The sequence below is a fragment of the Phocoena sinus genome, chromosome 8 (assembly GCF_008692025.1).
Source record: "Phocoena sinus isolate mPhoSin1 chromosome 8, mPhoSin1.pri, whole genome shotgun sequence".
Classification (NCBI taxonomy): domain Eukaryota; kingdom Metazoa; phylum Chordata; class Mammalia; order Artiodactyla; family Phocoenidae; genus Phocoena; species Phocoena sinus.
This window is the reverse complement of record NC_045770.1, coordinates 96,714,449-96,722,440: the sequence shown is the minus strand read 5'-3', so window position 1 is coordinate 96,722,440 and position 7,992 is coordinate 96,714,449. Positions and strand designations below refer to the sequence as shown.

At 40.1% G+C, this 7,992-nt stretch overlaps 1 protein-coding gene across 10 annotated transcripts in view; it reads left to right on the top strand.

The window, feature by feature from the left end:
* Positions 1 to 2,230: 2,230 nt before the first annotated feature.
* AMBRA1 (autophagy and beclin 1 regulator 1) overlaps positions 2,231 to 7,992 on the top strand; it is a 175,558-nt gene continuing 169,796 nt past the window's right edge. For 3 of the 10 annotated variants that reach the window (XM_032639179.1, XM_032639170.1, XM_032639172.1), the window contains exon 1: positions 2,232 to 2,429. The gene's annotated coding sequence lies outside the window, so the exon portion shown is untranslated. Of the gene's footprint in view, positions 2,644 to 6,157; positions 6,275 to 7,992 lie in introns of all 10 variants that reach the window. The other 7 variants (XM_032639173.1, XM_032639171.1, XM_032639180.1 and 4 more) reach the window with 6 other exon arrangements.

Below are 7,992 nucleotides of genomic sequence, written 5' to 3'. Positions count from 1 at the left end.
ACCACTGTGCCACCAGGGAAGTCCTGTGCAGTAGATTCTAATCATTAATAATAAGGTTATAACTGCCTCTTTCCAGGAGCTGCAATACCTATTACACAGAAAATGTTTGGAAGCAAGATACATATTCAAAATGGGAAGCATGTTCAGTAAATCCTTTCAATGGAATATTGTACAATTGTTTAAAATAACAACTATTAAAGACTTTAATAGGGAAATTATATAATGCAAAAAAATAACACTATTGTATCTCTGCTTAAATTAAACTTTAAAAATTATGTAGAGGAATTCCCTGGCAGTGCAGTGGTTAGGACGTGGTGCTTTCACTGCTGTGACCCGGGTTCAATCCCTGGTTGGGGAACTAAGGTCCCACAAGCCACATGGCACGGCCAAAAAATTAAATAAAATGAAAAATTACGTAGAATATTTCCAAGGACTTCATGAGAACATGAACAAATTAAAAGTTCATGTTTTGGACGCAGATTGTTAAATTCTTTCTTTTTAAGCTTTTATAAATGTTGCTATAATGTTTACTCATTTGAAAAGTCCTCTAAAACAGTGATAGACAAGGGACTTCCCTGGTGGTGCAGTGGTTAAGAATGGGCCTGCCAATGCTAGGGGACAAGGGTTCAAGCCCTGGTCCGGGAAGATGCCACATACCGCAGAGTAACTAAGCCCATGCGCCACAACTACTGAGCCTGTGCTCTAGAGCCTGTGAGCCACAACTACTGAGCCCATGTGCTGCAACTATGGAAGCCTGCACACCTAGAGCCTGTGCTCCACAACAAGAGAAGCCACCACAATGAGAAGCCCGTGCACCAGGACGAAGAGTAGCCCCACTCTCTGCAGCTAGAGAAAGCCCGTGCACAGCAATGCAGACGCAAAGCAGCCAAAAATAAATAAATAAATTAATTTTTTAAAAAAAGTGATAGACAATAAAGCGTTTTGTCTTCATATTATGGATGCTGGTCTTATCCTGCATTTTATGCATATGAGTTGTTCCTTAAATATTTTCATGAATTTAAAGGATTAAAAAAAAATTACAGGGGCTTCCCTGGTGGCACAGTGGTTGAGAGTCCGCCTGCCGATGCAGGGGACACGGGTTTGTGCCCGGTCCAGGAGGATGCCACATGCCGCGGAGCAGCTGGGCCCATGAGCCATGGCCGCTGAGCCTGCGAGTCCGGAGCCTGTGCTCCGCAACGGGAGAGGCCACAACAGTGAGAGGCCCGCGTACTGAAAAAAAAAAAAAAAAAAAAATACAATAAATTGTAAATAAAGCTAATGTTTTAAGAATGTGGGCTTTCACTTTGATTAGATTATATACTCTTTAAGGGCTGGGACTATATTTTCTTTTTACACCTTTACTCTCCATGTCTCCTCCCTCCTTCGAAGGAGGTAAGGTAAACTATTATTGCTCACAGTTGGTAACCCATATTGTAGTGATCTATATGATTTACTAAATTGTGCCTGGGATGAACATATTAATCCATGTTTGTGCTGACCATATTAGTCTGTCTACTAAGAGACTTCAGAAAAAGGCTATTGTGATGATAAAAATGTAAACACACTTCGTTAAGTTCAGAACCCAAAGAGACTTTGTTATTACGTAAGAAGAACACCTGTGGCTCTAGGCCTTTGGAATAAAATAAAAGAGAAAAGCAGTACGTGTATTATTTTTGGTTTTTTTTTTTCCTGTCTTAAGATCAGACTGCAGAACCCTGAATTTTCCAGTTTCTCTCTGCTATGCTTATGGGAGCTAAATTGGAGCTTTAATAGAGATTATTCACTCTGTTCCTCAGTCTGGGATTCTCTCATTCTCTCTGTCATACCTCTATCTATCAATCAATCAATCTATCATCTTTTTCATTCACCTGTTTCATGAGGAAACTAAGGTCAAATTTGCTCAGTTGGGATAGTGTTGAGAGTCCATAAGGTAGTCGCTGAACTATAGTTAGATAACGTGTTATTATACTATGACTTGATCTTCAACTCTCAAGAAAAATTCGGTTCTCTAAACAATTTAGACAGCAGGCAGCTGACACAGAAAATGGCAGAAGCCCAGTCTGCTTTACTCCGTGGCTTATGATCTGGGTTTGTTTATTTATGCCTTGGACAGGAGTGGGACCTTGAGTTGGAGCGAAGCTGTTTTTCGACGCTCGACTCTAGTTCCTTGAACGATTGTCTGGGCGCTCCTCCTTTGATGTCTGGGCGTTCGTGTATTCGGTGATCTTTTGCGCCGTCTTCTTGCTTGATGTCTTCCGAGCGGTGGCGGCGCCGGGTGGAAGGCTGACTTATCCGTGAGGCCCCGCGCTCAGGCTGCTTTCTCCCGCTGGTCGGTAGAGCGGACCCCCTGCTTCCTCCTTGCCTCTTCTTCTAGTCTGTGGCTCAGTCCACTCGCTGGGCTGCAAACTGAGCCCCCTCCCGCCTTTCAGGTAGGCCACGGGAGGAGCCTGGGAGGCCCGGCCCGGCCCGGCATCCTTCCGCCGCCGGGTTGAGAAGACCTTGGCGCCGGCGGGTGGGCGGCGGGTCGGCAGCGGAGACACGGCCGGAGGAGGAACTACCCGGCTGAATTCGGGGGCGCGGTCGGTGAGGCGGCGGGAAACTGAGGGAGAAGCCGGAAGGACGCAGAGATGGTGGGGCTGCCCGGTGCGGTTCGTAGGGAGGGGACGTTGGCTCTGGGGCGGGTGTCGGTACCCCCAGTGTGTGGGGAAAGTCGCTTTCCAGGAACGGATAGAGCTTTGCGCGCTTTGGCTCTCCTCTCTTCCTCCCTCTCCGCCCCCCAAAGGCTCCGAGTGTCATGACTCAGTTGCACTGGGGACACTTTCTGACTCTGGCCTTTGAAGGGGCCTTTGAATAGGTGGAGGCTTGTGGAACAGGGCCCTCTGGCTCCTCTGAGCGAAGTGTCATGTTCTCGCCCTTTTTGGGTAGGGAAACTGAGGCTGATCTAGTACGTGACTTTTCCCCGTAGCCCTGACAGATCTTGAAATGCACCGTAAGTCATTTTTTGTTGTTTACCAATTCAATTTTTCCCCCCCCCAGTTTACCAGTCATTTTATCCACATAGTGATTTGCCGTTTGATTGTCTGTAATCCCTCCTTCCTAGGAATATAGAGTCCGTCACTGGGGATTGCAGAAGTAAAGGGACCACGCGATCTTTGGCTGGTTTGCTTTTGAAAGTCTGTATCATTTTAGCGAGAGTAGAAAGAAACAATTTCTTTGTTTCTTGGTAGAAAATTTTGTTTGCTGTCTGTTTTGCTTTCTGGTTGATACTTATTTCTCCTTCTTCCTCTCAGCCTGCTTCTCTTTGGAAGTCTTTCAACTGTGGTGTTAAGTGGTTAACGTCCTGCAGGGGATGGTCAAGATTTTGAAGTCAGATATTTATCCTCAGAGAGTGCTTTCTAGGAAGAGTCCGAATAAAACACAAGGAGTCTCGTTCGGACCAGTTTTGTATTTGCTTAGTGGCTTAGTTACTGCATATACTAGAGTTAAAAAGCCTGTGTGTAGGAATCATTCAACTATTGAGATATTTAAATGGAAAGTTAGCATTCTGGGGATTCCATTATGTTTTCCTTTTCTCTCCCAGCTTGGAAATTTTGGAGACTACACGTTCTTACTCGTTTTATTTTCATTGGATTCAGTGTCATGATTCTAATTTGTGTAATATCTTTGTTGAAGAAAGTAACCTAGAGGTCATTCTAAGTTGAATAAGTATTTCCACAATACATCTGTAGAATCAGTAGGAGATAGGCTTTCTTAAGGGAGAAGAGACTAAATTTGTAGTCCTTGGATGGAAACTATACAAGTCTATGTTCTTTAACAGATTTAGACTTCTCATATGAGTTTTGGAAGGATTATTGTTCCTTATTATTATTATTGTTATATTATTATTTTGGTGAGGTCAGCAGGATTTAAATGAAGGGCCCTTGATCATGAGTGATTTCCTAGTTACCAGGACCTTAGTGCTCCCAGAAAGGGATTCATGAAGAGTCCTGAGACTATCTTTATGGAGAATCTACTTTGGGAAGTTAGGCTAAGAATGTGTGTTCTCTGGAAAAGTTTTTATGGTAGAAGAGAATTTATATCAGAGGAAAAAATTTAGAGAAGGAAGGGACATTACCCTCTGGAGATTGATAGGTTCTGCATAGAATTTAGAGTTAGTGTAGTATCTCAGTGGCTACTAATGAATGCTAAATAATAAATAGAATTTGCTCTGAGTGTCAGGAAGAAATGTTAGGAACATTTTGTTATGCTTCCGTAGAAAATAATTAGCAGAGGTTTAAGTTGAATTGAGGAGGACAAGAAATCTGGTTGTGCTGGTGGGGAGGGGTAGAGCTTCTTATCAGCTTCTCCCCTGCTTTGTGATAGAAATTCACTCAACTCTTACCTTTCTTGGTTAAATCTTGTGTTCTTTCAAAGTCGATCAAGCTCTCTCCTGGCATTTCTTTTCAGAATTTACAAATTCAGGATGTGACTGAATTATTCTGTCTTCTCTTCTCTTGGGGATTGTTAAAGATGTGAAGTTCTTCGAATGTCTTCTAGAACTTGTCCTAGAAGGAGTTATGTATAGCACTTGAAAAAGATTAGTTATGTATATCACTTTGAAAGCAATCAGTTATTTTTATTAACAGAGTAATAACTTATTTTTATACTGTATAATTTTCAAAATATTTTCGGCTTGTGTTAGGATATTTATGAAACTTTTATTCTTTTGATCATGCTCCTTTATGCTGCTTATTAACACTGAATCCAGAACAAACATTTATGGCCTTCAAGGATCTTTATGAACGTTTATGTTGACATTTTATGTTGACAATTTATCTCACTCTTCCCATTTATCTCACTCTTAAAGGAATTGGAGAAAAAGTTTGTTGTTAGCACACTGAGGTCTCTTTTTTTAAGATACTTCTCATCCCTGATAGAGTTACTTTGGAATGGGATGCAAATCTTTTTGCCCAGTGGTTTGGTTTACCAAAAAAAAAAATACCCTTAAGTTCCTTTAATCATAGTCATGCTCGTTTCTTTCTTCAGTTGTTCCTCATAAACCCAGAGAGAACTTTCTGTTTCTTGTCATAATTTTTGTTTGTACGGAAGTGCTATGGTACAACTGTACTACGGTTGGGAGGTAATTTATATTTTATATTTTCGAACCCCTTCTGCCCCCAAGTTAATTAGATCGTTTTTTTTTGGTCCCTTTTTCTCAAAGCTAAAATTAGTTGCTGATAGATAAAAATGTTGTGATCGCTTATTGTCAGAATATATTTATATGCTCAGTAATATGTGGCAGTCTGCCAAAGTGATGTGGCTAGAAGAAAACAGATTAAGGAATCAGGAGACCTGGGTTTAAGTCCTAGGTTTACCAACTTACTAGCTGAGAAATCTTGTACAAACTATTTAAGGAGGCCATAGGGAAGGTTACTGTCCTTTATTGAGCATTTACTGTGTGGTGTTCTTTGCAGGTGTTAATCTCACTGAATGCTCATAACAGTCCCTTAAGGTAGATATTAATTTCCCATGGATACTGGACACACAGAAAGTAAATAATTTGTCCAAGATCACACAGCAAATATGTAGCAGAGCTGGGATTCAAATTCAAGGCTTTGAGTGCTTTTATGTGTCTGTATTTAAAGAATGGGAAAGATAGTACTTCTATCGTAATACTTCTGTTGAGAAAAAAAATACATGAAGCTGCTTTGAAAAGATAAAGTGCTCTTCAAATGTTAACTTCTGTGCTGTCTTACAGCAACAATGAACAGATGTCATCTGCGTTCTTGGACAGCTTGCTTCTTTGAAGGCAGCATTATGCCTGACAGTCATGGAGGATAGAGGTGACAAACATTAAATGCATTGGAGACGCTTACTACATGTTTGTGGAAAGGAGTAGGTCCTTGGAAGTGCTAGTGAAAGAAGTTTTAGGTGCTGCATGTTACTCCCTCTATTCCAGTTAGTCCTGGCTTGTTTATGGATTAGTGCAGTCTTTTCTAACTTGTTCTGTCTCTTCCTTCGCTCTTAGAGTTGATAATCTTCACTTCACCTAAATTTTTTCCTTTATTTATTGAGTATTGTTGCACTGCGTTTTTCCCTGAGGTATGAAATATTCCAGTCAGACCTTTTGGATATATTCCTTGATTGTGACTGTATGTTTCAACCCTTACCTTTTCAGACTTTTTTTCATCTACCAAATATTTATGGACGTCTCATTAGATGCTGGGATACAAAAGTAGACATGAGTGTTCCTGCCCTTATGGAGATAATTCCAGTGGGGAGCAGAGTTGACCAGGTATCTGATAAAAATTGAAATTTAGGCTGTGCTATTAAGGAAACAAACAAGGGCAGACACAGAGAGAGATGAGAGAGATGAAGGAGTGAGGAAGGCACTGGGTGTTCACGGGGATTGGGGTCTTCAGCCATGGCATCCTTAAGCCCCCTAAAAAGTTGGAAACATACCATGATTCAGTAAATTAATGTTCCCCTGTTGCCATTGCAATGGAAGTCTTCATTTAAGATTGCTACATAAAATATTTGTCTGTTACTTAATGTATGATGACACTGGATTTGGCATAGTAAAGGATAAGTATGACTTAATGAATATCCAGCATGCTTGACTAATGAGTTTAATTTTTTACTTCTTATGTGTTAGTTTTCATTTATTAATTTTTTTCCGAAAAACACTGTTCTTTGGAAGTTGAGTTGAATGAATTTGAAAACTGGATACATGCCTTCAGGTGTTTGTAGCAGGGAATAAGCTGAGGTATTTTGCTTCATATAAAAGGAGAGACTTAGGAGAATTGTCGTGAAATTGAGAGAGGGAAAATGTAGGTTGCTGTTGGGTGTGTATATAATAACACCTACAATCTTGTTTGGTACTTTTCCTGCAAGAAATTAAAAGTGTTTTGCAAACATTTTTTCCTACTACTTACTGGAATTATATTTCTATCTGTAGGATTCACCGAGGCAAATTTCACATTTCATGATTTCATCATTTGTTTATTTCTGCTTCCCAGGGTAGAACATAGATTCTCCCATGAACCACAATTACTTTGTTTTAGGTATATATGCCTATGATATAATGAAACATCTGAAATTTTGCTGAATTGGAGAGGATTAATATGCATGTTTGACGTGGGGCAAGAATTGGAGTATTTCTGTCTAGCTGACCTGTGAAAACAAGGCAAAAAAATATGTCTTGCCAAACTCTTGAAATAATAGCATAGTGGTCTTGACTCTGGAGCCAGGCAGTCTGGGTCTAAATCACCGTGCCAGTACTTAACTAGCTCTGCGACTTGGGCAAGTTAATTAACCTCTCTGTGCCTCTCCTCATCTGTAGAATATCATACGGTTTGTTGTGAGAATTAAATGAGTTGACATATGTAAAGTGTTTAGAATAGCACATAGCACTATATATGCCAGCTGTTATCATTTTCAATATTGTTATAATAAGCTAAAGATTATATGTTCTTCAAAAGCAGAACGGATAATAGTGATGCTTAGATTGAAGTTTAGGGTCTTTTGAGAAAGCTTGAATAAGGAATAGGAAGTTAAAGCAGCATATTTGTCCCTCCTTCCCCTCAATGTCCTTTAACTTATAGTGAGAGGATGAGTCTTTACTGGGAAAGAGAAAACCTCCAAAGCAACAGTGTCTGAAAGAGTTCGAGATATTAGATTGAGGGCAAAACTTGGAGGATTTTGTAATATATGTAGCAAAACAGCCTAGAGCTATTTTAGGAACAGAAGAACATTTCTTTGCAAAACAGGTAGAAAATGATAGTATCTGAATTTTACCATCTATCTGAACTGTGCTTGGTGCTGGAAGGATTTTGAAGAAAGTGATTAAAGTTTTGGAAAAGGGTGATATTTAGGGAAAAGTCAAAGCAACCAAATCACCTTGGGTAAACATCTGGAAGAGTGAACATATTTTTTGCTTAGTGGTAAAGACTGAGCATCCCGTAGAGTTAGTTTTTCTGTTTGTTTGTTTTTTAATTAATTTTACTTTTGGCT